A 15,962-nucleotide genomic window follows, 5' to 3' on the forward strand; every position below is an offset into this window, starting at 1 on the left:
TGGATAAGCACCTCCATCCACCAAAAGCAGTAAGCAAATACCAGTTTACAGCATAAATAAAGCTCCTTAGACTAGTATACAATAGAAATGGTAAATGGCCTGCATTTGTATAGGGCTTTACTTCCCTAAGGACCCCAAAGCGCTTTACACTACATTCAGTCATTCACCCATTCACACACACATTCACACAATAGAAATTACTCCAATTCTGCACACCTTATTGTGTTTCTCATTCATGATTCTGTAATTGCTATAAGCACCAAGTCTACAAGGTAAACAGCTGCCTTAGCAGACAGAGCTGCCATGTTCAGGTCTCTCCACTGACGCTCTGTGAGATATAAGCCTGGGGCCACCCGAAGATGAGCAGAGACTTTCCCCAAAGCTGTGGCAGTGTTTTCTTTTCTGCTGTGTGCTAAACTCAGATAGGTGTAGATATCCTTTATTGACCCAGGCCAGATGTAAACCCATGCCTTCTTCAAGGACCCAATGAGAGGAGAATTAACTTTGAGTAAACCCTGCCTGCTCCACATGCAAGGGCCCTGCTTTAAACCCAGGACCATTTTGCTAACCACTTAGCTACTGTGCTGTACAGAGATTAAGTATCACACTCTGTTTTCTTCACGCTGTATTTTGCAAAATGATTCTTCCCTCCGACTCATGTACAGTACCTCTTGTAGATAAGCATCTGTGAAGCATGATACTGCCACCACCATGTTTCACTTATGGTGCTAGGTGGGTTTCTGTTATTGGTTAGAAGATGTTGTTGGAGATCTGCCCACAGAGTTTTTCTTTTCGGCTTGTTTTTGGAAAGGTAAAACTTTGTCATGACTTTTACTCAGAGCAACCTTGGTCCAGTTAGAGAAAGCTCATCCATCTGGTAGAAATGTCAGATTCTGTCCCTTCAGTGACCAATTCACTGACTAACTAACTATTCAATTCAATTCAATTTTATTTATACAGCACCAAATCTCAACAACAGTCGCCTCAAGGCGCTTTATATTGCACAATAGATCGTACAATAATACATACAGAGAAAAACCCAACAATCATGTGACCCCCTCTGAGCAAGCACTTTGGCGACAGTGGGAAGGAAAAACTCCCTTTTAACAGGAAGAACCAGCAGAACCAGGCTCAGGGAGGGGCGGGGCCATCTGCTGTGATTGGTTGGGGTGAGAGAAGGAAGACTGGATGAAAGACATGCTGTGGAAGAGAGACAGAGGTTAATAACAGGTATGATTCAATGCAGAGAGGTCTGTTAACACATAGTGAGTGAGAAAGGTGACTGGAAAGGAAAAACTCAGTGCATCATGGGAATCCCCAGCAGCCTACGTCTATTGCAGCATAACTAAGGGAGGATTCAGGGTCACCTGGTCCAGCCCTAACTATATGCTTTAGCAAAAAGGAAAGTTTGAAGCCTAATCTTAAAAGTAGAGATAGTGTCTGTCTCCTGAATCCAAACTGGAAGCTGGTTCCACAGAAGAGGGGCCTGAAAGCTGAAGGCTCTGCCTCCCATTCTACTTTTAAATACTCTAGTGGCCTGTTGTGCTTGGTGATGGCATGCCAACTCTTGGTGAAGTCCTGGTGATTCCAAACATCATCTGTTTCATATGGCAATGGCTCTATTATATTCGAGCTTGCTTTTGTCTTGACATAATATGTACATTGCAGGACATTAGGAAGCTGTGAATGACAGGGAGGTGGCAAATGTAAGTGACAAAGAAGTTATGAAGAGTATTGCTGGCGTGGTCGGGTTCTATTTGGAAATGGTTTGTGAGTATGAAATTTATGTGAATTTATCACCAGAGCACGATACTAATGACATGTATGGACATCAGACGTTGGTATTTAAAATAATTATCAATACAATTCAATTCAGGTAGATTTATATATTACCAAATTACAACAACATTTACCTCGATGTGTGCAATACTTCAAGACAAAGACCCTTAAAGTATAAAGTATGAAACATCAAATGAAGAAACACGTCAGTGGCATTAGTCACAGATCAGCTAGATGTGCATACCTGTGCTATACCTGTGCTATACACCAAGGTACTATTTGAAGCTTCAGGAATGACAGCAGCATGTAATCTGTCATTCTACAGCAAAGCCGCACATGAAATGAGGTAGTTTAGAAAGTGGTCATTCTTTAAATGTGACGTTCTTTAAAATGATAGATATATTAGCTTCCTTAAAACCATAGAAGAATAATAATAATAATAATAATAATAATAATAATAATAATGACAATTATGTATTTACCATAACTGTTAAAAGATAAGTTATTTCCCTTTTTGTTCCATTCCTTTTATACAGAGCTGCTTAAACTGAATAAATTGTGTGAGAGCCCATTAAGAGAAAGCAGTGAAGTCCCAACTGAGGCTCTGCTGTTTCCTGATATCTATTTTTACAGGGAGGCCTTTGAAATATAATTTGCAGCATAACATTGCCAATGGCTGCATAAACCCTTTGACAAAAAAATAAAACAAACGTTATTTGTTAATCTCCATCTGAAAAGACCTGCGTAAATGTGGCAAGGAAGTAGAAAGCGACGCTGTCAACAGTGGGCTTATATATCGTGAAGGAGAGAGCAGCCCAAAGATAGAGAGAGAGAGACAGAAGGGAGGATTATGGTCTTAGTATATTTAGTCCGTGAGACAGATGAGGAGGCAAAAAAGAGAAATAAAGCAAAACGACCAACCAAACAGAGAGAGAAGTGGAGATGAGTCACTGAGCCCCGAGACAGTTATTGACAAGAGAAGATGGAGGGATAAAGAGAGATGGAGAGAAAATAAGAGCTCGGTGATGTGGGAGAGGTGGTGGGGGGGGGGGCAAACTTGTGTGAGCAAGAATGACTTTATTGATTATTCGATCTGGGAAACTAGTGTGATCACAGTCATCATTTTTCTGTTGGTTGTGAGTTATGGATGCAGGGATTGATGAATTTGTGGAAGCGATCTACTTTCCACTCTCCCATGAATGTTTTGTCGGGATGTCAAAATGCAAGTAGGATGGATGGGTCATTTAATCACCAAATATTTTTGGTCAGAAAACACCTCATTTGAATGTTACAAATCCAAGAAGTTTAAGAAAACTTTTTGTGTTAAATTTAATTGATAATAATCAAAAAACAAGTAACCCTCATGTTAATTTCACAACTGTGGGACAGACTGTAGTGGGCTTATAAGGAGCAAGTCTCACAGTCTGTGGGTTTATGATGCAACCACACCTGCCTCCTCATCCACCCTGCTGGTGGTTATACTGAGGTAGGAATCATGCTGTACAATACAAACTGCCCCACTCATTGACCGATCGAAGGTGTTGCAGCTAATTAAGATTAGCTCCATCCTTCCAGCTTCTTCCACTTATCCGGGGCCGGGTCGCATTGGCAGCAGCCTAAGCAGAGAAGCCCAGACCTCCCTCTCCCCGGCCCCTCCCCCAAGGTGAGAGATATAATCTATCCAGTGTGTCCGGGGTCTGCCCGGGTGCCTCCTCCCGGTGGGACTTGCCTGAACCACCTCAGCTGGCTCCTTTCGATGTGGAGGAGCAGCGGTTCTACTGTGAGCCCCTCCCGGATGGCCGAACTTCTCACCCTATCTCTAAGGGAGAGGCCAGCCACCCTTTGGATGAAGCTCATTTCTGCCGCTTGTATCCGTGATCTCGTTCTTTCATTCACGACTCACGGGTCGTGGCCATAGGTGAGGGTAGGGATGTAGATCGACCGGTAAATTGAGAGCTTCGCTTTTACACTCAGCTCCCTCTTCACCACGACGGACCGGTGCAGCGTCTGCATCACTCCATCTGTCGATCTCCCGCTCCCTTCTCCCATCACTCGCGAACAAAGAGCAGGCCATTCCCACCACTTCGCACTCGGCTGCAAAACCCCATAAAACCATAAAACCCCAATATCTCTTATTTGTTTTTTTTCTGCTGGTCAGCTAAACAGGCTTAAACTGGATAATATGGAAAATTGTGAGCTTCAGAGGTGCCTGTAGGTGGATTAGGTTTCTTTTAGACGTGACCTGACAGTTGCTTCCCCGTGTGTCTTTCTCGATGGGTTGATATCTGAACTCTGATCCCATCTTGTTGTTACGTTTTGTTGGTTGTGTGTTTTTCAGATTTACTTACATTCAGCTTCACAGCGCTGGAGGGAGAAGAGGTGAGAGAGGTGAGAGATCAAGCACACACACAAACACACTCGCGTATGCACACAGGTTGGAGGGTAACCACTCATCGTACCACCAGAGATGCTCTGTCAGAACATCTTGAGGGGAGAGAGGGCTGGAAACATGTTAAGCATGCTTTAATAGAGAGAGAGGGGGAAAATGGAGTGAATGAGGAAGAGATGAAGGGAGAATGTAGCAGTCAGCAGCCATTAGCAGGCCTGGAGTCTGTCTGCCTCTAAGTGCTCTGTAAATATCGCCTTGCCTTAGTAAACAGCATTATTCTCCTTTATTGGGCCATTATGTAATGGCCTGATCCCCCACAGTATGCAGATTGGTGTCACTCCATTATGTAAGACTTCTATTTCATTATGTAAGCATTCTCCACCTCCCCTCCTCCTTGTCTTCTTCCTCTCTTTGCTTTCTGCTCATCCATCCCATTAACAGTTTCTGACAAGAGGCCACGTTTTTTTAATTTATGTCATCACATATGACTTCATTCTCAATCAGTGTGCACTGATCTTCATATTCAGTGTTTCATGATTCTTTATATTCTTCATATTTTTCATATTGTCCCATTAACTGAGTGATGCCACCAAAATATTTAACCCCAATGTCTCTTCACAAAAGACTGCAGTGTTCTTCAAGGTTTATAATTTATCAGATGGTGCGTTTCACTTGCAGCTATACAAAGGTTTTTCACTTTTAATGTATCAATTCATGAATTTAAGCATTAAAGTTGCATTGTAGCGTGATGCTTTTTGGAGGCAGAATTTATCATATTTCTGAAACCATGCTGGAGTGCGACATTATCAGCCAAGACTGGCTAGATAAGCTAGTAAACTGTAAGTTATTGAAGAAAAAGAAAGTATAATTTTATTTTACAAACTTAAAGCAACAACATCTTGGATTGTCCATATCAGACATCAAGTTATATTACCTGAAAATTTAAAAAGCAAAAAGATTTACCCTATTAGACACTTCACTCTCAGACTGCTGGCTCACTGGTGGTTCCTGAAGTATTCACGTACTCAAGTATGATTCGAGGCAGAGCCTTCAGCTGTCAGGCCCTAGTTTGGAGTCAGGAGAGAGACACTCTCTACAACCAGTAAGTTCAATTCAATTTTATTTATACAGTGCAAATACAACAACAGTCACCTCAAGGCACTTTATATTGTAAGGTAGACGCTACATTAATACATACAGACAAAAACCCAACAATCATATGACCCCCTCTGAGCAAGCACTTTGGTGACAGTGGGAAGGAAAAACTCCCTTTTAACAGGAAGAAACCTCCGGCAGGTTTCTTCCGGCAGGCTCAGGGAGGGGCCACGACGGGTTGGGGAGAGAAAAGGAAAACAGGATAAAAGACATGCAAGTAATTAAGTCACAAAATTGGTGCCCTGCTTCCTGTTAAAACTGAGTTTTTCTTCCCCACTGTCGCCAGACGTTTGCTCACAGGGAGTCATTTGATTGTTCTCTGTATTATTGTAGGGTCTTCTCTTACGATATAAAGCACATCAAGGTGACTGCTGTTGTGATTTGGTGCTATATAATAACACTGAATTGAATTGAATACAGTTGTTTTGAAGACTGAAACTACCGTTAAACACAACCACTTTTTTGCAGTCTGGTAGCCAGCCTCAAGTGGCCAGCAGAGGAACTGCAGTTCCTGACACAGAGCAGAACAACTTAATTTCCCTTGATTGGAAGTATTTCTCAGTGTAGCAAAATAAAGCTTTATTTATTTTACCAGACTAAAGAGGGGCTGGGATGCCCTGTATTTGCATTTCAAATATAAGCAGAAAAGATTTTGTGGGTGAGAAGGGGATCGTTTCCAAAGCAAAGTATATGCAGGAAAGCTTTTCTAAAAACCTGAAATCTCAGAAGCTGGCCAAGCAGTCATTGAGTCATCAGTACTGAAAAACAAAAAAACCCCGCAGCACACACCGTGGGTTGTTTTTTGGTGTTTTTGTACAAGGTAGGAGAGGATATGTGCATGTTTTTTCTTTTCCCCATAAGTTGGGAAGCCTCAAGTGTGTTGGATCAATAACAAAGAACAAGCATATATTCAAGAAAGCTGCAGTCTATAAATAAAATAAAGACTTCCACTCCAAGAGGCCAGCTCGTGAAAATCAAGTTCGCTTAAACCACAGAAAGACAAACAAGAAGCAAAACACAGAGTGAAATTCAGTTAAGTGTTCATAAGAAGACGTAAATACAGAAATATAATACTGTGCAATTGTTAGTACAGTGTTTAATTATTCACTCTGTTTCTACATTTTGCTGAGCTCTATGTTTGTAAGAGAGTAAATCGCATGTATACACACAACGTGCTGTCATCCATGGGTTTCAATAGCACTCTTCTGTCAGATGCTGCTGTCTCTTAAAGGTACGCATGAGGTTTTCTTCTCGCATCTGTGAGCTGACATGTTGGCAGCAGCAATATTAGGAATGCATAGTGGCGAAGTTTGTCATATAGGAGGCTTTGGTTTGTGTCCTGTTCGGGAGCTTTGTGTTGTGTGCCTTCTTTTCACTCATTGGTTTGAAAACTACCAACAACAACCTCACAGTTTGCATTAAAATCACAGTGACCCTGCAGATAAGAGATAAGTCTTTTTTTATTTAAAAACGACACAAGCGATCTTTTACAGGTGTCCATAAGTAACGGCTTAGTGAAGATAGTTGTGTTTCTAAACCCGACACGTATGGAGACCTTGTGCCGTAAATCTGGGAGACTCTTAAGATTAAAGACTCTGATGAGGGACCTGGTCAAGACAGCCAACAGCACAGCCAACAGTGGTTACACAGACTATTAACACACAGACACACATAAAAAGTATATAGATGTACAGATGTACTATTGATGTATTATTTAAAACAATAAATATTAAATGTAACAACATTTAAGTGGGAGAATGAGTCACTGACTCGGGGTAAAAACAAAGGCAGTAATATGTCTGTGAAGGTTCTCAGTCATCCAGGTCATCGTAGTCTAAGGAGCTTGCAAAGAAAAGCGTCTGGACCTCTTTAAGTTGCTTGAAGACGTTTCACCTCTCATCTGAGAAGCTTCTTCAGTTCTAGGGTCAAATGGTGGAGATTCCCGGATTTAAGCCCTGTGGGAGCCATTTATGTCCACTATGACTGACCATCTTTGAACAGAGGCGGTGGTTTTGAGATCCTTCCCAGACGCCTTAATGCCCACTCACATCCTGGGCCATCTGACCTCAGGAAATCATATGATAGGGTGGGGCCAGGTTTCACAATGAGCTCACCCGAAACCTGATTGTGACCTACACCAGTCTTCACACCTTGGCTCATGTGATTAGGTAGAGGATCATTAAGGGGTCCTTTGTCCCTCTTGGGGGGGGGGGGCATTCCCACAGGGCTTAAATCTGGGACTCTCCACCATTTGACCTTAGAACTGAAGAAGCTTCTCGGATGAGAGGTGAAACATCTTCGAGCAACTTAAAGAAGTCCAGACGCTTTTCTTTCCAAGCTCCTTAGACAGGCAGTAATAATTAAGCAGAAAACTTGTGACAGATTAGTTAAAACACCTTTCAGTTTGGTGATTTAAATGAAAATATAACTTAGTGAGTAATAAGATAAATAATCACCTGTTGCAGCTGTCTTACTTTGAGATAATTCCCTTTATTCACTTATCAGAGATGATAATGTGGATTTATCACTTTTTTTTTTAAATTTACTCAGAAAGTTTCAGTCAAAAAACTGAAATCAAACCTAAAGTTTCTTTATGTAGATCAAAAATCACTCACTGACTGTGAACCACTCTCCATCTCTTATCTGTTTCAGGTGCCTCGTGGGTTGTATGTTAACATCCTTCTTGTGAGCCCTGACAGTTTGATACACACTATCCTCTGATACCACGTCACACCAGACCCACACAGGATGTGACCTTTGGAGCCAGAGAATTCAAAGCCCACCTGCTGATATGCAAAAGACCCCACGCCGCTGGGAGAGACATGTTGGATGCAGGTCTGGAACTGGTTCTCGAAACTTTGGATCAGAGGAACGAGATAAAACCCTCACAGAAGCTCTTTTTTCTTCTTTCGAGGATGTAAACAATCATCTGATGGGTGTTTGTGTGATCGCTTCGTTTCTGAGAATGTGCAGAACAGATGTATGTGGACAACATTTCCCCTGGATGTTATTGTGGTCAGTGGTTGGTGGCACCGCTCTTCTCTTTCCCCAGCATATAGTCATATGCCAAAGGATTACAACAGTATTATGACAGCACTATTACAACACTGGGAGGACACCCAGACTTCCGGAAACACACCTCTTAGAAACTCCATGTTGGGCCTTGGATTGAAAATATGAGCACATTGTCAGCGTCTTGTCTCAAAGCATCTATGATAATAACAAACAGTCAAGAAACTAAACCGTGAACTCTTCTGGCACTTTACTCATATGTTTTCATCTCATCCCTCTGCCCTGCCTTCTCTTGCTCTATTTCTCTTAATCACTCTGTCTCTCCCCTTTTCTCCCTGATGAACAGCTGACTTGTATATCCTCCAGTATTACCAATCTAACTCTTCTGGCTGTGGATGACTTAGAAAATGTTGACATAATCGGTATGTTTGCGTCCATTGTGGATCGGTTCTCTCTGTGTTGGAATATTACAAAAAAAATTAAAATCGGTGTCCCGAGGACGGAGCCTTTAGGAGCACCAGCGGGAAGTGATTCAGCGTCTGCGGCAGCACGCGTGCGTCTCTACACGTGACGGTGAAAGCGGCGAAAACGCTCTAACGCTGGAGAGCAGCTGTGTGTGAACACATCGCTGGTGAACTTGACCAAAACTGTTCCTACCACTAAACGCTGGCACTCGGGATGGTTAAATATACCAAGTGGTTTTAAAAAATGGCCGGCAGAACTCGCGCCGTCCCTTCCTGTCCCCACCTCCCCTCCTCCCTCCCCCTCGATGCCCCTCTTTGCCGTTGACAGTGTCTGTGTTTGTATGCGACATACACCTTACAGTCTTCGATGGTTTGATACCCATGATTTACTTTGAATATAACGAAACTAATGACCACAATAAGGAGAAAAAAACACAACAACATGCGATTTTATGCTTTCATAGATACAATTATGTGGATTTATAATGAAATAAAAGGTATTTTTCTTGGAAAAAAAGGAATTTGTTGTTATTCAAATTTCAAAAGAAGACTTCTCTCTAGACAGAAGCACTCTGTTTATGTTTGTTATTGAGAGGGTTGAGAGGGATTTCTTCCTGCTTTTCTATAAGCAATAATATCGCACATCCGTGCAGAAGAAACAAAGTCATTTTCAATATTAAGAAAGATCAATTGTGATGTGTTCCTTTAATCACAGCTCTACAACTCCGAACACTAAGTCTGTGTTATCAATGATAATGTTTTTTCTCTGTTTGTGTACTTTAGCTTCAGAGGTGCAATATAACAACCTGAATTGAACATGTAATGTAAGAATAGGTTATTGTGTTGGGCCAAAACAGAGACGTAATGATCAGGCAGAACACTTACCGACTGAAATAACTGCTGCTTGGTTAGTCAGAACAACCTTAAATACATTTAGTGGAACGGCTGCTTAAGATTCTGGTGATTTTGCAGCTCGTTCCAAGTGAAGGCAGGTGCAAATTTAAGCAGCACATTCTAAATTCATCGTGACCTCTGGAGACAGAAAGAAGGAACGAGTCTCCTGCTTCATTTTAACCCTGTGAAGTCAAAGTGATCACAGGTAGTAACCCAAACCCAACGCTAAAAATGTAAACCTGTTTTCATCTTTGTTAGAATGAGTATGCACCTTCTTAATCAAGATTCAACAGAACAAATTAATCTCTGAAGGTTTGATGTGAACCAGAGGTTTACAATCCACAGTCACTGTGATAGAAACGATCTGGAGTCAAGAATGACGTCTGAATGCAAAGACATCGTCTCGTCACCTTTACGTGCAGAAACACTGAAAACACAATAATGATTGTCCGGAATCAACAATCTACTGCTGTGTACACGATTTAACAGCACTACAAGAACAAAGCAACATGCTGGCCTTTATTAATATCCAAACATAAAGAAGACGTGTGCCCTTTGTCAGCAGTGCTTTGATGCATTTGCAGCTGTATTAGTTCCCATTTTAGAGAACGAGTCTGGAAGGGTGGCGGTGGTATTCACTTGCAGGTTTGTTGGCCAGGAAACTGTAAAGCTGCCCCTATGAGACGTTTGTGTTTTGCTGTTTTTGCTTTTTTTTTCTATTTTACTTTCACTCATTGGTTAATCACAGGGATTAAACTAGTTGTCTATGTTTAGGCGTCTAGAAATGACTTTGGTTTTTTAGGTTACAAATGATATCGTGACCATTCAGATAAATAATCCGGCATGTTGAAAAGTGATGAATGGCCACTAACCCACCCACCTCACTAACCTCCAAGAGCTCCTCTATAAATGACCCACACCAGCAGCTGTGATGAAAAAGCAGATTAAACGATTATTTTTCACCCTAAATTCTCGCTTCGATTTTACAACCAGAGAAGTGTTAACGATGTCTGCCAGAGCTGCAGATCATCTTCATAACAAAACGTTTCCAAAACATAAGACTGACAAGAATAAGAAAGGTTCTCTTCTACTGTCAGACAAGCAGTTTTGATGTTTCACAAAGGATTTTTCATATTTCGCTCGGTCCCTGCAGGGTAATAATAGACTTTTTGTTACCGGGAAACAATGTTAGCTATCAATAAGGCTTTAAATAGTTTAGATGGCACTTATACCTGCCAGCAGTAAGGTTCTAGTGAAGTGCTGACTACTCTTCCATCAGATCAACAGAGCAGACAGTCCAATGACAGCACGGCTTCTCGGTACACAACACATGCTATAAATGTCACTAAAAGTGAGAAAGACGGAGCCTGAAGCAGAGGGATTAGCTTAATGTCGTGACAGTAATTGGATGGATCGCTGAGACATTTGATGCTGACATTCATGTATCCCAGAGAATGATTTATAATAAGTGATTCTGTGACCTTTTATCTTGCAGGTTAACAGTTTGCTCTATATTTTGATTTATGACCAAATACCTTGAAAAGGAAGGACATGATCATCAGTTTAGTGCTAATTAGACAATTATAACACCAGCAAATTAAACTAAGAGGCAAAGATTATGCAAATTGAATTAAAAGTAGCATTGTGCTGAATTATAACAAAACTCAAAATGCCCTGCAAGATTCAGAAACATATCAGATTTGATTTGGCCTAACTCCCTTTAAGGTTGTCTTCTCATGGACATCTGGACAGCTTTCAGCCCCGCTTCTGTTATTTGGAGAGCGCTATGAGTGCCCCGTCCTTCGCAGCACTTGTGTCGCCGTGATGATCTCCTTCACTTTCATTTTGAGGAAGACAAAAGTCAAAAGGAGTTTGATCTAAGGAGCCGTAAAGGGGAAGATTGTGTTGGCATGGGAAAAAAATGTGCCAGCACACATTGACATCCTGCATAGTTCCAGTCGTTTCGTAAAAATCTTTTTACCAAGAATTTTCCCTGAAATAGAAAAAACAAATACATGAAAAAACTCAAACAACTGCTGGTCCCTCCCTGCCTGTAAAAGTCACAGTGAGGTGTCTGTGGGTGGCAAAGAGACGTTAACAGTGGACTCCACAGACGAGCACAGCAGCAACAGGGATCAGACACAAGCAGCTGATGGTGACAGAGCTTTCAGTGTATTTCAGTCATTGTGGCTGAAACATTATGTTTGGATTGTTCATTCATTACAGTGTACAAAATGGCACTCTTGCCTTTGTAAATGTTTCTTTATTAAAGAAAACACATTTTAAGTGATTGTTTAAGTTAAAAACCAGTTAATAGCCCAGTTGTACCAGATGCTTTGTGCTCTTCAAATCATTACCAGTGACTTCTGTCCAGAAGATTGACCCAGTGTGATGAGGAAGTTAGGGGTTTGAAACCGCAGAGCCCACGGTGTAAAAGATCTGTGTGAGGAAGAGAAGCACGTCCAGGGTCAAATTTAAAGGCAGCAGCCATGCTGGATGTCCAGAGGTGCACAGGAATATGCAACCCGATGTCACGGCAAAGTGTGAAATAGACATACATAATATATTTAAAGGCAGGGAAGGTATGAAGTACATTCTAGGCTCCTTTATCATCAGAAACAATTAAGCTAGGTGGCTAATACGTAAAAATTGATAAAAATACTACAAAATGTGTAAAATAAATATCAAAAAGGGTCCAGTTCAGTGAATTAAATTAGTGGATGTGAAACCTTGCAGCCTGCAGACGCCTGCATAGATGTCTGTTAAAGCAGTCACGCCTTTAACTTTAAGCCTTAAGTGCATCCAAATACAACGGATCTAACCATACATATGCAAACATATTTATTTCTGCTGTAAAGTTGGATGTTTTAACATGTGAGTCTATAATTACTGACTCACACTGGAAGCCAGCCTCAAGTGGACATTAGTGGGCCTGAAGAACTGCATTAGCTTCATGTTTCAGGCCCAGAGGTTACCATCTGTTTGGCCACATAGAGAAGTATCTCCAGGAATTTCTTTTAGCTCTACTGTTGTTTTTTTACCAGATGTACCCTTGTACTGACTTTACTGCCTTTCTGATAAACCTCCTGCGCACACTCCACCACAAAACAGCAAAGAACTGGGAAAAGGGCTCCTGTTTTCTAACACTTGCATCATAAAAAATGTAGAAGTCCGGTGTCTACAACATGTTTCTCTTCCCTGAAGTGGCAAAGAAACAGCATTGTGGAATTAAAGAGAACTGGGATCATCACTTCAGCTTAGGCCCTTTTTTGACAAGTGTTTGTCTGGGGGAGTAAGTCTGAAGAGTTTGTTTTTCCAGCTGTTCCAGTCTTCATTGTCATGTCAACAACCAAGTGCACTTTTCTGCAAAGTCTTCCAACAGTAACTGAGAAGAGGCTGAAGGCAAAACAATAAATGTAGTGAATCTAGTTTCCACTTTTAACCAGTGTTCACAGCTCTGTGCTGCCATGGAAAACACAGCAATAAGAGGAACAAGTCAACAAAAGCCCAATTTGTTGTTGAGGGTTAAGGGGGTGGACTTCAACACGAAAGACAGAAAGATAAATACTGAATACTTCAGTGAGCATGTAGGCTGTGCTGGAGAAACAAGAGTAATCTACGAAGGCTCTCGCTCCAGACTTCCAAAATCTGCTTCTAACGTCTACGACAGCTAAACAGGAGCCCAAGACTCCATCAGATGGGCTTTAGGGGACCCTCACAATAACTGAGCACTTTTTCCACAATATTGGTTTTCCAAAACACAATATTAGATTTTCACACAAATAAACAACAAAATTCTGAAAATTCACAGAAAATATTTTTATTTCAAACAAAAATCTCTAAAAAGAAAAATGTTACATGAACATCACTCTGGACCCCAAATTCAAACATTTCAGTTGATTCATTTTCAATGTATTTCTTGTCAGGCTTTAAAGCGCCTGGATAGTATGATGGGAACACTACTTGTGGAGATCTAATATTTAGGGGAGACTACTCCAAAGTCTGGGACCTGCCACAGAGAAGGCTCTATCACCACATGATTTGAGAGTAGTCCGTGGGATGGACAGCATTCATTTTGAGCTGGACCTCGTGGTTTTTCCTGGAGCATAAACAGAGAGGAGCTCAGACAGGTAAGGAGGGGCTCGGGCGTTAAGCGACTTAAAAACAAAAAGTAAAAGTTTAAATTGGATCCTGTAGGAGACAGGAAGCCAGTGTAAAGAAGCTAAAACTTTTTGTATAGTATCAGTATCAGTATAGTACAGTAGCTTATGCTGCAACCTTAACCTGCTCTGGAACTAATTAGGTTCCAGGTTAGAGATCAAAAGCTATGAAATCAGTTGCTACTGATAAATCAGTCCATCCGAAAATAGCATCACAGCTCCTGAAGATCCCGCTGACCTCTGTGCAAAGATAATAAGAGATCTAAAGTGTTGTTTTGTTTTTTAATGATCTCTTTGTGTTGTAGATATAAATTCTTATACATTTAGACACTGCTGTCTGTTTAACAGGACACCTTTATGTGTTTGCAGACTTTTCCATAGCACACGTCCTCTCACACACACTCATCTCCACTCTCACACTGTACAGTTTTATCTTCTTCTGTAAAATCACAGTTAATCTTTGCAAACCTTCAGATGCCCAAAAGTGCAATGTGGCATTTGCTCATCCTGCCATGAAAAGCTAATTTCCCCACTGAGACAAAGTGCGTGCTCTTTAAGATGTTTTCTCTTACAGGTGGTGTAAATGTTATAGCTACTGCTTTACATTGGTAAAGGAACATTAAGCTCCCGAATGCTCCTGTGTTTGCAGCTTCATGCTCTAATTGCAACTTCCCTTTCATGAACTGGACGACACAGTGTTGGCGCTCCTCTCTGCAGCCCTCATTAAAATTACCTTTTGTTGTATTGAGTGTGATTACTGGCTAACTTTGACTTTAAGCTACAAAAGCAGAATTCGGTAAAAACTCTTCAGACATGAATTTGCTACAGCACGACACAAATAAATGTATGTGACTGAGTGAGCCACTAAGCTCCTTGTACAGGTCATCTCACACAGAGCTTCCAACACGCACAGTAAAACCTCTACAAATTGTCCTAAACAAGGTATATTTGGTCTCCAGTCAGCCAAAAAACGGTAGATGATAGATTTTCTCTGCTCTCCACTGGCTCCCTGTTGCTGCTTGCATAAAATCTCTCCACAACCAAAAGGCTAAGAGAAGTGTTTGGAAGAAAACAGCATCAGGACAAGAATAACACAATCTCCTAAACTGACTGGCAGGTTGTTGCCAGTGTAGCAGCAAAAAGTGGGCTGCAAGGACAAGATTATAACCAGGGTTACCCTGAAGTGTAACTCTTAGCTGTGTGTGAACTGTAAACTCATCTTTCCTCCAGTCTCTTCCTTCAAACATCCTTCTGTACTGGAACCACCAGAAAATAACTTTTCCTTCTCTAATCCTGCTGCTTACAAGCTGCAAACATCAGTAAAATGTTGTTCAATTGTTTTCCCTTTAATTTTCTTGAAATATTGTGATATATTTTTGAGGCTATTTCACCCGACCCTACTCGCGATTGAGCCTCAGTGGTTTTATTGACTTAATACAAATAATGATAATAATAAAAAACCACATGTGTTATTGCACACTTGAGCCCCTCCTCTCATCTGATTGATACATTAGACAAATTGTTATGAGTGTCATGAGTTGTAGAGTAAAGACAGGTATATATCAAGGGAATAGTTTCATAGTGATAGATTTCGGCTGTGGTTTAAAGAAAACCAAAAGCCTGACGTCAGGTATTTGTTTAAATAAAGGTACAGTCACAGAAACAACGGTTAGAAACCATGACTGAAGGTATTGTGATCATGTGCAGTGAATTGTGTTGTCATTGCCTTTGAAGCAATAAAAGTGCAATAATATGGAGTCAGTCAACAATCTGCAACTGAACTGAGAAAGGTTGGCACCTGATGTGTCATCAATCAAGTGTGACAGATCAAATTTCTTTTTGTTCTTGTAAAAATGTTTTGTTGTCTATACACAGAAATTCACACAAAACTACTTGTGAAAAGATGTTAAACACATTTAAACACATATTTCTCCACAAATCGTGATGTGGTTGCTGCAGGGAGGTGATTTCACTGTGAAACGACACAGGCATTAGTCTTCCTTTTATGAAGGAACATAGCTAAAAGGAAACGACTTAACTCGAGTGTGTAGCAACGAGACTCATTGCAGATGAGTTGTGCTCGTTGGCATCGACTCACATGATGCTGTA

At 41.1% G+C, this 15,962-nt stretch overlaps 1 protein-coding gene across 8 annotated transcripts in view; it reads left to right on the top strand.

Annotated features, from left to right (window-relative positions):
• Window positions 1-9,315, top strand: part of si:cabz01090165.1 (uncharacterized protein LOC100333421 homolog) — a 378,602-nt gene extending 369,287 nt beyond the window's left edge. For 7 of the 8 annotated variants that reach the window (XM_040039679.1, XM_040039676.1, XM_040039677.1 and 4 more), the window contains 2 exons: window positions 4,118-4,167; window positions 7,976-9,315. The gene's annotated coding sequence lies outside the window, so the exon portion shown is untranslated. The remainder of the gene's footprint in view (window positions 1-4,117; window positions 4,168-7,975) is intronic. The other variant, XM_040039678.1, reaches the window with a different exon arrangement.
• The last annotated feature ends 6,647 nt before the right edge of the window (window positions 9,316-15,962 follow it).

Source organism: Simochromis diagramma, unplaced genomic scaffold (genome assembly GCF_900408965.1).
Source record: "Simochromis diagramma unplaced genomic scaffold, fSimDia1.1 OVJJ01000031.1, whole genome shotgun sequence".
Classification (NCBI taxonomy): domain Eukaryota; kingdom Metazoa; phylum Chordata; class Actinopteri; order Cichliformes; family Cichlidae; genus Simochromis; species Simochromis diagramma.